This window comes from Leptinotarsa decemlineata, unplaced genomic scaffold (genome assembly GCF_025532065.1).
Source record: "Leptinotarsa decemlineata unplaced genomic scaffold, Ldec_3_MD MMD2_P_RNA_scaffold_14, whole genome shotgun sequence".
Lineage (NCBI taxonomy): Eukaryota > Metazoa > Arthropoda > Insecta > Coleoptera > Chrysomelidae > Leptinotarsa > Leptinotarsa decemlineata.
The window spans coordinates 1,367,026-1,384,610 of record NW_027412528.1 but is presented as its reverse complement, the minus strand read 5'-3'; the positions used below and the strand labels follow the sequence as shown (position 1 = coordinate 1,384,610).

The following is a 17,585-nucleotide window of genomic DNA, read 5'->3' as shown; positions in this document are numbered from 1 at the left end:
GAATAAAAACACCTTTCAATTTCATTTGTTCAATGCTTGCTGCCACCATTAAAATTGTCATTTTATTTGTAACAGTATGATTAACTATCTAGATTGAAAAGCATCACTATAATGATCATCATGAATGATCATTATAGTGATGAATAGGGATAGTTTCGATTTTGGATTTTCCAGTGTTAAGTTTTTTTTTCGTCATTAATATTCACAGCTTCAGCAAGTTGTCTAATAATCGATTATTTTTCATGATTTTAAATAGAATGAGATTCTCTTTTTTATTTTAGTTTCAAATTTGGAAAAAGCATCCTAATTACATACTCTTCAAAATATGCCTCGATTATATACCTACTCATTATATTTGAGCAATTTTTGAGGTAATTCATATATTGTTCTGAATGAAACTTTCACACATATAAATCTTAACTGATTCTAGTTCTATTAGTTTATAGGCGAAAGTAAAACGTGATTCAGTTGAATTAATATTATATTCCAAAGTATAATAAACCTTCAGTAGATTTGACAGCACTACATGGTCTTTAAGAATTTATCCATTCATGTTCAAACGCCTTTCAAGCATGCACTCCGCAACAAATCGGCTGGAAAGAAAACATCCATGAAGACAATATTGTGGCATAAAATGCTTCCCCCGCCATCTATCTTAAATTTTACGAGTCATGCACGACGTGGAAACCCCAATGCGATTTTCAATAGAAGCGATTTACGATTATATTTTATGCATGAAGGGTATGTTGTAAAATTTTAAAATATGCTCTCAAATATGCAATACTGTTTTTTTTTCTCCGATGTGAGGGTTTTCTGGAAACCGTAAATGTTTGATTTGATTAATTGGATGTTTGCTTAGGGCGTTTGGTAAATTTTTTATCAAGATTATCTGGAAGATTGAAGTTCTCATCGCTGGGAATAGGAATTTGAGTGAGGCTTTTTGCAAAATAAGTAAACTTATTCAATGAATCTAAAGTGGATATCCAATTCTGTAGTATTCATCAGTGAGAAATTCATATTTGTAGTATAGTATATTACTATACAGTAATATACTATACTATCGAAAATAGCCATGAAAAATCGAATTAGCTCCTAATTGTCTGTATAATTCTAAAGTTTGGCTTTCTATAATTTATCTGCCAAAAGTTTTTGTTTATTAAATGCATTTAATCACAAATACATCGTCCAATATTAGTGACGTTACGTAAAAAAAAAGAATTAGTTTTGATTTCTGGAGATGCAGTTATATTCATTGAATGCCATCCAGAAAAACAAATTCACTATTTTACGGTCATTAGAAGTTTGAAATATTCTAAACAGTTGTAAAGAACGTACAAAAAACCGTGTATAAGAAATAAAAGCAGCAATTATTGATAACTCTAAAAAGTCCATAAAACAAATTTATTAACAAATATACGAGTTTGTGATTAACTGTTTGGAATATTTGGTGTAGTAATGATAATTACTGGATCTTTCATCTTCCTATTGATGATGATCACTAGGTGATCGAAACACGTGCTGAGGTTTTGCAATAACGGTTTAGTGTTGGGAAAACACTCAAGTAATATTCAAATATACGAGTGTAAAAACCCTGCGGTGCGCATTTTTAACAAACATAAATATGCCGCATACAAACCAAAATGCATTTGTTCATCTCATGAAAGATACTTTGATTCAAAGTATGGTTTATTCATTTGAGATCACGGTGGAATAAAACATAGTTATTATGATCAATCAGAAAAGAATACAAAATATATCATACTGAAGAAATTCAAAATTTTCTAAAAAGTAACAAGATTTCAATGGGGACAATCACTTTGTATTTGTACACAGCTTGTAATTCTAATATAAATATTCCAAATAACATTTTGTTGTATTTTTTGAAAGTGTATACTTAATGTTTGATTAAGCCAGCGACTTGAAACAGTCTATCTACTTGATATAGTTATCAAACAAAACGCACCAACTTGGGTGTATTCAAGTTTAGTTGTTTGATGAAAAATAACACATTTGTTTATTGTATACTCGACAAACCAAACTGTATAGAATTCTTGATATGAAAAAAATCACTTTGTTATACTTTATCTCTCGTTTATTTTTTCTCTCGACAACATACCTAACCTTGAATTTTGTACGTTCATAATTCACCATGAATATGCAAAATGTTTTCTACTCGGTCCATTTGCTTTCGAGTGTACAGTGAATGTACCTACTTATCTTTCTATAATGTGTTTGAGAATGGTAGGAAATTATCTCACGCATATAAACGTCCCACCGCTTCCAAGAAAAAATAATACCAATCATCTGCCTTTATAACTGAATTATCATATTATCGTTTGCAACTAAATATTACTTTTCTCATTATGTCATTATATATTTTCTTGAAAAGTAAACAGGGTGGAAGACGTGCCTCTTTTCGCTATACCAGCAAAGCTCTCCCCTTTCTCAATATAGTGTTGTTTTTTGCCGGAAATGTTGGCAATATTTGCAACAACAAATCACCATTTTAGGCATTTTGTAAGGGCGGCAGGTGTTTTCGACGTCGCCGAACTGTATCGGAACATTCGGAATGAAAATTTGCTGGCACAGACACGACACGTTCTTCTTGTAACAATTCACGTTTATGGACCTATTAAATTTTTCGCTAGCTCCAAATTGGTCTAATAATATTCTCACGAATTTATGATAAGTTGCGGGGCAAGTTGGTTCTGGAGGCGTCTTAAAAAATACGGGGTTGAAATTTTGAGACCGTTGTATCATCCTGCTTGAATAATGGTTGCAGAAAACTTGAGATTGAACATTCTTTCGATCAGTTTTTTGCGAGACGCATTCTCTTAGTAGATATATCGACCGCTCTTTTTGTTTGTAAAGTATTTGAATAAAAAATTGTAAACATTGAAACCTCTTCTGAAAAATGTTTAGATCATGCACAAAAGTTTCAGATACAAAATGGAAAAAATCTTATTAACAGTGGTCTCAATACTTATAACTGGAATTATTTTGTAATGATTTCTGTAATGCTTCATCAAAAAATTGTATCAATTTTGTGGAACGATAATATGTACTCCAAAATAACAATTTATTATAATAATGGGTAAAAACATGGGGAAAAACATCATCCCTCAGACGAAATGAATACCAAATAATAAAATACCAGCACCGGAAAAAAAATCAGATTCAAAAACAGAGAAGTGGAAAGTCGTGCTATTTTTATATAACTAGAACAACTGAAATCCTAGGACGCGATCCAAAAACAAATTATTTTGGGGAAAGACACAAGTGAATTTTGAATACTGATGTTTTGTGAAAATCATGAATTTTCACGAATTCAAGATTTGAGTTTTCATTCAAAACGGCTGTTATCACTCGTAGTTTAAATGTATTATCTATCTGTCTTGTCGAAAAAAAATTCCTCTTGTTATTATTATCATTCAAATAGAATTTCTGGGTGCTCATTTCATAAGAATGTTATTACTGTATTTACGTAGTCCAGCTTGTTAGTTTTTCATGGTAACTTCGCAACTAGTTCAAAATTAGTTATGACATGTTCGCTTCTGTTAATTATAATGACTACCCATGTTAACCAGCGTCTAAAGACAGCAATTTACCTTAGACTGGCGAACTGATCCAGCTGATTGACAGTTGTTTTGATTGTAAATAATCTGTTCGTTCAAATAAAAAGCATGCATATTTGATACATGAATGAAGCAGTAGAACCAACTTTAACTGAAGAAATTAGATCGTCAACAGAGAATGAGCTAACCAGTTGGCCAACTCAAGGGCAGTTAATTTCTTGATGTCTTTGCCTCTTAGTGCTTACCCATACATCCGAATGCTATGTTTTTGAGATATCTCTTTTGTACAATTGGGGAAATAATAATAAATCAGTCCAACTTCAACACACCGAAGGTTTGTTCATGCTTCAAGATCAATATGAATCAAATGATCCATCGTGTGTTGTACCGCAGGTGTAAAATCCAATAGTAATATCCACTCTGTGGATAAATATATATGGCAACCTTTTGTAATGCAATTTTGTATCTCCTCGCGTTTATATACGACGCGGCTACGAAGCCCTCATTCTTATTCCGTAAATGTTCCGTACAGTCGTTCCACCCATCCGGGTTGGCTTATACTTTTCCTGGAGATCTTTTCGTGATAGATGCCCGACGCTGTGTGTTCAAAATTGCTAAAATGCAACGCTCAGCACATGGAAACCTTCGCGATGCCGCGAAATAATCGAACGGCATCAGCATTCGAACAACTTTTGCGGCCTTAAGGTGTCATATTAAAAGTTTAATGGGCTCTTTCAGACCGTTGTATCATCCTGCTTCATCTTATTGACAGATGGTTGCGGATAACTTGACCTAGAACGTTATTTCTATGGGATTTTCGCTCACCCCACTGAGCTGGTACGCGGAGGAAAATGGTTTCCAATTTTCAAGAGTCCAAAATTCTTGAAAATATTCTCAATTATTCTTTCGATAAATAAAACCGACTTTAAACTTAAAGGGTTATTTTTAAGAAAGATAGTCTTGATACAAAAGAATGTGGGAATCTTCCAAAGAAAGAAAGGAAGCAATCAATGTTCTATATATAAATGTGTAGATCATAAAAAAAAGTAACTTTCAGATACAAACTGGAAGAGAAGCCCGTCTGAAACAGATACTTTCATATAAAATTTGAATAATACCAAAGAAAAAATACTTTCGAAACAAATCAATAATAATAATAACATATTTCGTATGAAAACTAAATTATATGAAAAACACTTTTCTTCACTCAGTTTGTATTCCAAACATTCGTTATGGAATTGAATCAGATATCATTCAAAGGATTCCTACACAATATTCCTATACTTGCATGTAACACTGTCACCCTCACTGGTAGACATTTGATGTTTGGCCGTGAGACACTTGCCTCAGAGCTCTTCAGTACCAATATGGATAACATTATAAGAATAACCACATTTCTGTAGTACGAGTCAAAAACGAATATTTTCCATTGGGGAAGCAACACTAAGTGACTTCCGTTATTTGAATCAATATTGAAGATTTATATATGATCTGAAGCGAACAAATGAAACTTATTTTTCGTTCAAAAGTTTTGAAAAACCTCCAGAGTAAAAGCCCAGTAAAACTAACTTTTCACCATGAATTCAGTTTTAAATTCGCGAAAGAAAATAAACAAAAAATATACTTATCGTATGGTGTTTATTCATATTTATTATAACTTGATCATATATACGCAGCATGTGATGTGTATTTACATACCTCGCTTATGTCATTTCAATGCGGTTTAAATAAGAAATTTTTATTTAGGTCCCGATCCTCCAGTTCGAAGTGAAATAACTTCATTATAGTTTTAGACCTAATAATTTACACTTTGATTTTCATAACGACAACGTTTTTTTGTAATGCCGTAAAATTTGAAAATCAAATTTTCATTGTAGATATTAGAGTCTATGTCTACATTTTTACTCTTATTGAAATGAGTGTTTATAAATAACTCTTGCGTTGAAATCATTTGGTTCTAAATATATTCCGTTTTAACCCTCAAGTCACAACTTGATAGGTACTACATTTCCTCGGAATTAATTTTCCAGTTTCTCTCAATTTAATTACTCCCCGAATGAAAAAGAAATATTAGCATAATATTGAAACCTCAACTCGCACTTTTGTATTCACATAAGGAATGTTCTCAATGAATTTTATTGTATTTAATTTGAAATTGTATTCTGTTCCAGGTGAGTCCTCGGGATTAAAAGAGGCGAAGTCATTCCGGGTAGGCCGCAAGGCGTTAAGATAAGGTAAAGTCTTGAATTTATTAAAGCTAAATTCGACCAATTTTCTCAAATGGCCGATTAAATTGTACGGTAATTTGTTTCACGCGAGCAGAACGGGGCGTTTATATTAAAACTCCTTTCGAATTTTCCTGAACGGTGCCCCTCTCATTGAACAAGAGAAAGAAAGAGATGCTCTTCCATTTTCCGCACAGGAGTTTCTCCGTTTTCAGGCGATTTTATGTTCAATTGCTTTCTCTGAACGAGGTACCGTTACTGAAACCTTTATTTCGGTTTTTAATCTACGCTTTAATTTCAACACTCCATTTTCGGTTGTATCTAAAAAGTCGTTGGCATTAATGAAGCCGTAAAAATATTTCGAACGGTGTCGGCCAATATTTCGGCCGTGTTTGAGAGCCCAACTTTCCGTTATTTCACGGACGTAATTCAATTGTTGACGACGGCAACCGATGCTCGATGGAGACGTCGGAAATTTTACAGATTTCAATGAGGAATTAGTTATTATTTTTGAATTCACTTGTGAATCGAGTACAGCAGTCGAAATACACTTTAAATTATTTAGAAACTGGAAGTGATTGATCATTGAGGCATTGAAGTTTGACATATACAGAAATCCTTAGTCCTAAGACTATTTTAACAGCTCTCAATTCATTCCTATATTTATTTCTTTATTCAATCAATTATTCTGTGATAGAATTCATACAATTGCATTATTGCAACATATATTGAGAATAAAAATTTTATATTTTCATTGTTATCATTACTTCCAAAAGTTGTGGTTTTTGTTTCATACGTTTTTCTTTTACTATAAAATATTTTATAGAAAAATTGAAATACTTCAGATATTATCATAGATATAATTAAATGGGTTTGTGCTTGTATTATTTATCATGAAATTCTGTGTAAGATTTTTTTTTTATGAAAACATTTTTTTTTCATTTTATTTCATCGTGAAACTTTGATCTGTCCCATGGGATTCATGTATTTTTTATTTTATCTTACCAAAGCGGTGAAGTAACGGTCGTCAGTTGATATTACATATTCGTTTTCAGTAGAAAAATATGATATTTCGTAATTTTGAAATATCTTTAAAAAGCTTATCATTATTATTCCTCCAAATAACATTTTCATATTCTTGGCAAATATATTTCGGTTTACATTTTGCCTTAATCTTCCAAAGCGCACTTCAAAAAAACTCCCATTACAACGAAGTTTGATTACATCGTCCGAAATCGATGAGCTTTCGCTAAGCCGTCAGGGACAACGTTTGATTTCGACTCCGACATCGTTACATAAACGTAGTTCGTGCCTTCCTCCGATACTGCCGGATTTAGTATACTAGCTTGTCCGAATTACTGAATGTGTGCCCAGGAGTTCGCCGAGGGAAAGGAGGGCGGTGTAATAGTGCATCGATACTACCTTATTAATCTCGTACAACAACCCCTTTTGTCACTTGCCAGTTATTATCAGATTAGCCCGACGATGATGTATACGCTCCAGTGCACCATGATGGCTATTTATTGAATGAGCAGTGTTAGAGAAAGATATAATAAAGCAAGGAAAGTTAAATTCGGATGTTGATCAATTGTTTTTCCGAACTTATGCGCTGTTGAATGTCTTGGAACTTCGTCTTTTCATTACTTCATCAATAATGATCATATTACGTCAAATATGATGAACTGTTACAATAGAGTTGACAGAATTTCTGACCGTCTACAATTTTTCTTTCATGCAATTGCTAATCGCCGGTAGCTGTTTCGTTGTCTCATCAGTGCTGGGATTTTGAACGTTAGAATTGATGTTCTGATCAACATCCTGCTGGAGGCTCTATAGATTATCATCGAAAAATCAAATCAGAAAATGTGTTCTCAATTTAACTTTTGAGTCACTTACATCAAAATGAAAATAATTTCCTTCAATAGTAAGTACTAACCTATAGACAGCTGTTTTTGCTACACTGAGTTTCACATCAGAATTGATGGTGTGACCAACCATTCAGTGACAACTGCATCTCTAAAAAGGAAGTGAAAAAAAATCCTCAGAAATCCGTTTACTATATGTGCCAAACCCAGAGAAAATCATAAACGAATCAATAGACAGCAATCAGTTACACTTTTATTATATATATTGATTGGTGTAGATTCTCCATATTTCCAGATTCACTGTTGTAATTCGATGTTTTTAAAATGTGTGTTTTCTATCTATCCGACATTGATTTTTTGATCATACTAAGAACCTATTTTCTGATCTGCTAGAATTTTTTCAGGAAAGAATAATTCGAAATAACCGTTCTCACAATGATTATGAGATAATTCAATTATCAAAGTTCAATCTGAACATGAAGATCCAAAAAAATAAGGTTAGGTAGGTCATTCATGGAAAAACTTGGATCCTAGGAAAAAAATTATTTGTATGAATAACAGAAATTGAAAATATTGATCAACTAAGTTCAAATTTTTTCTCATGACTTTTGTTTCAAATTGTTAATATCTCGAAAACGATCACCTCCAGCGTTGTTGAGGAGGTGTACCTTTTTTACTTGGAAGAGGTGTGGGGAATTAGGTTTTTTCATGAAAAGTACCAAAAGTTTACTGTCAAAAAAGTTAGGGCAATTTGAAATAAATAATGACAGCGTACGCAGCGCCCTCTAGATGTTACATGAAAATTAATACGAAATTATGATTTCCGACGTCAAAAAACCCCGGGTACCGAAATTCGTGCAAATAACTTATTTTTTGCCAGAGTTATTTTCAAAAAGCGAACAAAAAATTCAATTTCAACACCCCGTATCTCCGAAACGGAGCATTTTCGGACACAAGTTCATATAAACTTTTTTTCTTAAAATTGTCTCAGGAATACGTCACTTGAATATTTTAACGTACATAAGTTACACCCGGTATGTATATAATCAAAATTAGAAAAAAAAATTCAAGATATAAACACTCAGAAAATGTGCAAACCGCAAACACGTGTTTCTGAATTATTAGTGTGGGACAATAGCCTGGTGGGTTAACGTGGGTGATTTGTTCCACTATGTGAACCGGTGGTTCGAACCTCAAGGCCGAACTCTCGATTTTCACTTCCTATCTTTCAACCTGTGTTAGGAATCACACGTTAAAAGGTAAGACCTCGTTAGTTCTTAGCTCGCACAAGTTTCGACTTTTGAGATAGGGGGCGATAGCTAGTTAACGAAAAAACAGATTACCTGTCATCAGTTCGGTGTAGCCAAATGCAGGTTGCAAAAACAACACAAATGCACGGAGTCATCATCAGAAGCCAGCCACACAACAGAAGCCGGGTCACCTCGGGTTAGAGACATCACTAGTCACCACGAGGCTGCTTCTTCTACCTGAGTGACCTGATAATTAGGAGACACATAGATTTTGACTAATAAAAAAATCCATAACTCAATAAATTATAGGCCCCGAAGAAGCTTCCCAGTGAGAAGCAAGAGCTTGGATATGTAAAGCAGTTTTGAGAGATTATTTTATTCTTTTTTTGGAAACCAATTTTTAAACAAACAATTTAGATTTTTTTCTATTGTTATATGAGTTTGCAGTGATATCACTAATTTGTACGAATTACTTTAAATTGTTACTTGTTTTTTTCTGTCATTGCTAATCAATATACATTTTGTGCGGATTTATCATAGTATCCAGGTTTTCATATTTCCTCGGTCAACTTTTATAGCCACCACAGTGTAGGCTGTATTGTCAAAGTAATACCAAACAAACTCTAAATGTTTCACTATAATTTGGCCTGCATATCGTAAAAAAAGAATTGACGTACTGAAATATAGTAATGTATTCACTACGACGCATCTTAAAGCTCTGAAATTACCCGAGCTCGACTATTTGAAGATGAACCCACTCCTTTACGGTAGGCGTAATAAAATTTAAACTCCAAAGAAAACATGGACCATCTACTATGTTATAGATGTCAGTCTCGAGATGAGACTATTCCTAGAGGTGAAATGTATGCAGGAATTGGTGGTATACTCTAGAGATCCAAGAGATGTTCTCGGGTCTATCTCAGGCGGTATTCTGGCTCTATCGCAATCGTGCGATATAAATTTCCAACTTCACCTTAATTGCAAAATGTATTCCTCCAAAATTGCTCCTTTTCCCCAAAAAGCGTACACGTATATATTAGCTGCTCCTGCTGTTCTCGAACTAAAGAACGTAAAAGGGGTCGCAGGGGGAGATAGGACGAGGGGTGCGTTTCTTAACGCTTTACTTTCTCTCTTCCCCTTGCTCTCGAAACGTTACTATTTAATCGAGTTTTATTCTGCATCGTATTTTTGTTAAATGTGGCGGAAGCGTGAAGCGGCACGCCGTATATTTTCCTCTGTACGGAAATTCCTCGGAACATTTACATGGATTAGTATTAATATTAAATGATCTTGTTGTGTACCGCTGGATGCATAAAATAATACTGAAAATGCACCGAGTGGATTAGGGACTATTTCTGGTCGGATTTTTTAGATTATTACCGTCTGCTTCTCTCCTACACTCTTCTGTTCTATGATGAATAGGTCCTCCGATATCTTCCTTATGTGATTGGAATTTTTTTGTATTTCTTTGTTTCAAATTAGATAAAATGTTTGTAGGAGCGAATCACAAAAGTTTTCATAAAGGTAATAATTGTAATCTGAAGTGAGATGAAAACTTTTTTAATATTGAATCAATTCATTACTTCACTTTCTTAGTGATTTTTTTTATTAAAAGCATTCTTATCAGAGGCACAACAATAGCAGGGTTCTATAGCCCTAGAGCCAGCCCTAGGCACTCACCGAGTGCCACTGTCGAAACTGAAGCAGAAACAGTAGATATAGTTTTTCGAAACGAAACGATTTCGAAAGTTTCTTTTTTCGCAAGAATTAAAAAAAACTGTATTTGAATATAGCATTGATATCCAAATATGGAATACATTTATCATGATTTCAGTTTCTATTTAAGACGGAATACTACTACTTCTGATTTCAACCCCATTTTATTTCCACTTGCTTAATAAGTTAGATTCGCATCCTGCGAACTGAACCTTTCTTAAATTTTCAAAATAAATCAGTTTTTTGTGTATACAATTTTAACGGCAATTGAATGTAGCAATTGAATCATAAAAATCAAATCCGATTCAGATTGGAAATCTAAATTTGTTTTATGAAATAAATAACATTAATTTGATATCGTTAACAATCGTGTAGGTCATTTGAACAAATACAGTAAACGATATTGAATTTCCCGTTCTTAGTAATATAATTGTATATTTCGGAATGTTCCATGACACCATTATTTGGTTTTATGTAGTTTCAGTGCCATCAGAGCGTCACGACTTGCCCACGACCAGTCTACATTCAAATTTGAAATAGCTGTTCAGTTCTGGGCAATTCGTCTCATATTGTTGGATTGAAATTTTTTTTTTTGAAAATGTTAACAATTTGGAAGCCTACTCGAAGTGGAACATATATTCAATAAAGAGATTGAACTATCAATTATGCTGTCAAGGACAGCCTTGGAAGTGTTACTATTCAGTCCTTAATTTAGTCCAGTGGTATAAAATTTTCAAGCGATTTCTTCAAAATTATAGATAAATCGAGTGCTGTTTTTTCATTTGAATATAAACATCTGTTATTATATTTAGATCGTCTAATCTAAATTAATCATCTGGAGATCGCAGTCGACTCTTTCTAAAGCAATGACGCGTCACAAATCCATTTCGTAAGGAAAACACTTCACTCGAAGTGCTTAGTGCAGCCGCGATAAAAATGGTTAGTCATTTTTGTGTTTGCTTACAATTTCGCATGTTTGCTCGTCTCCATCTAGACAGAGCGCACAGTTGACGTGGTGGCGACATCGAGAGAAAAAGGGGCATGTGCTCTCATTCTTTACGTGAAAATAAACACTCATTTAATATTTACGAATCCCAGACATGATCGTAAAAGTTTTGTTAAGCAGCTTGGCTGGAAAATACGGGTTATAACAGGAACTAACACGGTTATCCTCTCAAACGACCCTCATAAATGTTTCCAGGAAAACCATGTTCGGTTCTTTCCGACCGCTACTGTTTTATTTCACTTTGTTAGTTCGCCTGTGCGGATTTCCCAGGATCAGAAAAAAACCGTCTGATTTTGATTGATCCTGTTTGTTTGATCGACTAGTTGTAATATATACAATTGTGTGGTTAGACTTCTGGGTTTTCCATTTCTAAAGGGTTTCGAAGTATAGTATATAACCAAAGTTTACTTCAAATGAGTATCATTTTTTCAAGTAAGGTTATTGTTAGAACATATATATTGATTGTTTTTCATTTATCATACGACATGCCGAGTGTTCACCACACTTCCGAGTGTTTTTTGAACTCTAAATGATTTCTTGAGGTGTCGTGCCATTTTGTCAAGAATTTGTGTCATACTACGCACCATGTGAGTAGTACCTCTACTTCTTGATATATGATAAAACATTGGTCACAGTATTTATTTATTTCAATTCTAACCTTTGTAATAGATAGCGAAATTTTATATAAAAATGGTTTTTCAATCGACAAGAAAATATCTGAGAACGCCAAGGGATAGAAATAAATAAATAAGGAATCATGAAGAGAGTTATTGAGAGCTGAGAGCTGCTCAGGTCAGATAAAACGTTTGTGAAAGAAGTTGAGCATAGAATGTTGAATATAATTCAACACTGTACGCGCTCTCATTCAAGAAAGTTTGAGATCTTGCCGTCCCTAATTCTTCAGACGTTCATATTATTGAGAAGAATGAAAATGGGACTCGTTTGATGAAATTCCAGAACCTCTAGAACTCATTTTTTATAATATTCACTCACCTCGAAAATCACAGTATTCCTATGTATATACTTATTACGTCATATAGGGTGAAAAAACAATGTGAATTTTAAAGTAACATCATGCGACATAAACGGCCAGCCACTCCACTCCACCCGACCAATTATAAAGACACATTAGATGGCCATGAAAATTAATCGTCCTGTTTATTAAGATGACGTATCGGTATAGTCGGCGGCGTGTGTGTTCGCCCTTAATCACCGAGATATTGCCCTTAATAGCGTCGCCACTCGACGCTTCGAGTATGTGATACGGCGCCCCATTTCGCTAAGGATATGTACATTCGGGGGCGCGGTGTTATTGCTCTGGAACGGCACTATTTTATATTCATTAATAGAGGTGAGGCTCGGTGAGGTTTTTCTCGCTTCGCCGGTTGGGTGTTGTGTGCGGGGTGACAAAATTTTGAAAGATTTTCTTTAATAAAATTTCTTGGTTCAACCTTATAATGTTTCGAATTCATCGAAAGCGATAATTTAAATTTTTCTGTACAACACATAACGTATTTCAGCAAGATTTTATTGTGAGATGAGACAGTTTACAAAACCGCAACACGTATTTCACTATATTGAACACGCCTGAAGAAGCATTTTTATAGCACTTTCATAGACCAAACATATAGTTATAACCCAGAGAAATATTTGACATGACAGTAGTCGCAAAATGGCTTTGCATATCTCAAGAAAAACAAAGATTTTTCTAATTGACGTTTCTTCGAAATATAACGTTTGTTAATTTAAAATTATGACGTTCATATCATAACACTAGATGTTGCCCACTCCGTGGTCCTCCTGAATATTTTATGTTTCATTATTTTTATATATCAACTATATCTATCTATTTTCAATATATACATGATTCAAAGCGTCCAGTTCATGATTCTGAATTCATCAGATCTACCTCTCTGTGACAAATCTATTAATCCTCTCATAAAAGTTGATCATCAAATGTCTGAATATGATCTTTCTTGGCTTTCTATTGCATTCTGAAAATATGAATTTGTGTGAAAACTCAATACAAATCGAGTGTTTCTTCCGAAAATATCCAATTTACAATAATGAATTCATTGAATTTGCCGAACGGATACTGAACAAAAATACGCATATAATTATTGAGGAGGTTAGTTAATCCAAACCGTCTTTCCAGAATATTAAAATAATACGTGATAGCAGTTATTAGATGGTCGACTAACATTGAACCTGAGACAGGTGGCTATTTTGCTAGCATACCTGAGAACCAAGTGGCCTTATTGTCCATTTATTATCTTCACTCTCACAATTGAATTATGCACTATACTCCTCGATAGCAAACTGCATTCTCTTTTAGATATCACCGGCAAACTTTACCAGCCCTCCTATACATGTAGCTCATGTCGAACTTTGACAATATTGGAAGAAGCCGGCGTGTGCCAAGAACTGGTCGTTTCAAACTTATGTTATTATACGGATCGTATAATTTTCCAGCCCTTTTCACATTACTCAAAGCTTTATCTGGTACATTTCCGCAGGTGGTTTAAACGTTTATGGATTTCGAAGTACATTAGGTATGTGAAGAATGATTTTATCTGCAGATTGAATACTGAAATTATTCGTTTTGAGTGTATAATTCCTGATTTTAGTGCATCGTTGACTGAAATTATTTTGTATGTGTCATTTTGTCGCCTGACTTTATGACTATTAATATTCATGGAATAACCGTTGTTTTGATAATTGAAGTTGAAGTCATCTACAAATTATTTTCCAATTGGATATAATTCCATGGATCTGTTGTTTGTGATAGTTATATAATTACATTTTAGGATTCAAATTATTATATCGACATGAAACACATGGATGTAGAAAAAAAATCTTTATAAACTTGAAGAAAATTTGTTTTCTGAAACAAACTTTCTGAAGTTTTTTTATAGAAATTGTAATAGTTTTGTAAATTCACATTGAATTCAACTTCAATTTTTTCAGATGTAGAAAAACATCTTTATAAACTTGAAGAAAATTTGTTTTCTGAAACAAACTTTCTGAAGTTTTTTTATAGAAATTGTAATAGTTTTGTAAATTCACATTGAATTCAACTTCAATTTTTTCAGATATTATAAAATAATTTTAGTGAAAACAAACAAGTCGTATGTTCTCTAGGAGAACATTTTTCTGAACTAGCTCTCAGATCTTTTCATTCAATTATTTCATCAGTTTTTCAAAACCCCCATTAACTTAAAAATGACACAAAATTTTTAAGATTGAAGACTCCAAAGTAGTATTCACAACAGCATTTCTGAATTAGGCTGTAGAATATTATATCAATAAATCAAAAAACCAACTATAACCAAATGTAATACGGTTATAGTGCTGAGTGTAGTACTATTAGTTTTTTATTAAAATGTAAATAAATGAGGCTCGTATACAAATTAAGTGTCACATATATTTATGGAATTAGCAATTTACTTTCATTAAACAGTTTGTAATTCTTCATTATTACAGTAATTTGTGGAATGGAAGGATAGCATTGGTAATTACCTCATAGCTATATAGGCAATCTTGATGAGACTGTATTATCATCAGACCAATTTAAAATTCACACGGAATTTATTCTTTGAGATGTTTAATAAAGGTTCCTCAGTTGTTATACATGTGTGAATTTGTTTAATGGTTACTAATTACTTACATTTTTTGGTGGTATTAGCTACAGTATATATGCAGGAATATATGCTACCTAAAAAATACTCTTCATACATGTGTATTTACCCATTTGAAAAAAAAAACATTTGAAATTGTAATTGTCAATCAGCAGTCCTCAAAAGTCTTCGAGAGACTAGGGGCTAAGGCGAGCTGAATAAAGCTAGGAACCTTACTTTCAATAATGATAATGAATTATTATTGCTTTCATATATATAGAATGAAAAGAATACATATATAATGTGAATTTGACCCAAAGCAAAAGGCGAAGTTCAGTTTATAAGATTATATAAAATCAGCTCATAAACTATTCTATATATTTATATGATATATGATGAAGCATGAAAACCCATCCTTCTGTCTATCATCTATCCAGCGTCACTATTACTTGAGAGTCCTTTAAATTACAAAAATATATCGAAAACTTTCGAAACTTGAACGGCTTATTCAAAGAAAAAAAATTTTTGAACTGAAACCATGTTTCAGAAGATGACTTCTTCCTCATTACAAAAAAATGTTTATTGGGGAGTTCCGTAATCGACGTTCAAAAATGTGTTTGTTAAATATCCGTTAAGTATCCAGCGTATCACCCTCAAAGTACTTAGTAGAACTGTTGAAAGACGTGCAAAATAGTGAAAAGTGTGACATTATGACATTATTTGAAACATATGAAATAAAATAACTACCGATTTCCAAACTACACCTAACGATACTTACTGAAAATCGATTCGTTACTCTAATTTTTGTATACCCCACGTAATCACCAGTGAGAACATACCTACTCAGGTACTTACTCGATCATAATTACCTAGAGCATGTTTTCAACTTTTATATACCTATGGTCACCTTCAGCATATTATATCAATTCCACATCAATATGTCTACGAAGACTGAGATAAAATGGGTTTCTAAGAAAACAAGTTCAGTTATGGTGATCTGTTGAAATCTAGTTAGTCATTCAATAAAATGTTTGAATTTTTAAGTTTATTAATTTCCATTGCTTCCAAATGATTTAACTTCAAACCTTTATTTTCTATGTGTGAAATTTCGAAATATCCATTAAAGATAGGATTTCCTTCTTAAGATGATTTGAACATATTGAACTTATTTTCTTATTTACATATGATGTTCCTGTATGCGATTCCTAATAATTTTGCCAGTTTGACCAATACATATGTTAGGACAAGTTCCACAATTTAATTTATATACTCCTGATTTTTCGAATTTGGATGTTTTGTCTTTATTATTTTCAAGTGACTCTCCCAACGTATTACCTGTCTATATGCAATCTATATGTTTATTCAAAAATGAAGCCACTTTTTCTGTTGTTTGTCCAGAACTTGTTATATTTTTATAATTTTGCTTTTGATTATTCAACTTATCAATAGGAAAAACGTCCCAAATCGGTTTTGCGTAGACTTTTTCAGAAAGTATTTTGTCTATTAATTCAGCTTTGACTCCGTTGTTTACTGGAGTTCGCTTGATGATATTGATTTTTTTATTAAAACCATCTATTGAAAGAGAAATATTGACTAATCTATGAATCTTGCTATTATAAGATGCTATTTTGTGTTGATACGGGTGGGTCGAATAGTAATGAATAGTAATATCCATATGGGTAGATGGGAAGGTTTGTGATGAATTGAAAAAATTATGTTTGCTGTTATATTCTGTTATTCTCTAATTGTAAAGTCCAAGAAATTGAAATAAGTTCAAATTGTCTGCTTCTCTTTCGACAGTGAATTAAATGTTTTCATGAATTTTCTTAATATACCTATGAAAAATATGTAATTTTCTCTTGGTACCTGTGAAACATACCAAAACATCATGCACATATCTATGCTTAAGATATGGATGCTGAAGAATCGACCTCTCTAGGTTATCCATGAATATTTTCGCAAGTAAGCGGTTCAACGGATTTCCATAATTAATCCTTTTGAAGAGGAATGGATATTGTTGGATTGAAAATAGTTTTGTTCGAGACATAACGACAGAAGTTCAATGATTTTTTTTTTATAACTGGGTTCACTCGATTTTCATCTATAACTGAATTATAATAGTATAATCCAGGAGGTATGCTATGAAATAGATTCTGCACATCGAATGATATTAATTTTGCGTTGTCTGGTAGAGTTATGTTCTTTATTTTATTTATTAGGTCATATGAATTCTGTAGACTGCATTCAAGTTGAAATTTACTATGGTTCATGAGCAGTTAGTAGGCCAAATAAAGGTAACATTGTTGTTGCTACAGACCGAAATGACTACGT

At 33.0% G+C, this 17,585-nt stretch overlaps 1 protein-coding gene across 25 annotated transcripts in view; it reads left to right on the top strand.

Moving 5' to 3' along the window:
* The window catches only part of mbl (splicing regulator muscleblind), a 684,538-nt gene that overhangs the window by 352,813 nt on the left and 314,140 nt on the right, over window positions 1-17,585 (top strand). For 2 of the 25 annotated variants that reach the window (XM_074176519.1, XM_074176522.1), the window contains one exon: window positions 5,747-5,809. The exons of the other annotated variants lie outside the window; for them this stretch is intronic. The gene's annotated coding sequence lies outside the window, so the exon portion shown is untranslated. The remainder of the gene's footprint in view (window positions 1-5,746; window positions 5,810-17,585) is intronic. 25 annotated transcript variants of the gene reach the window in all.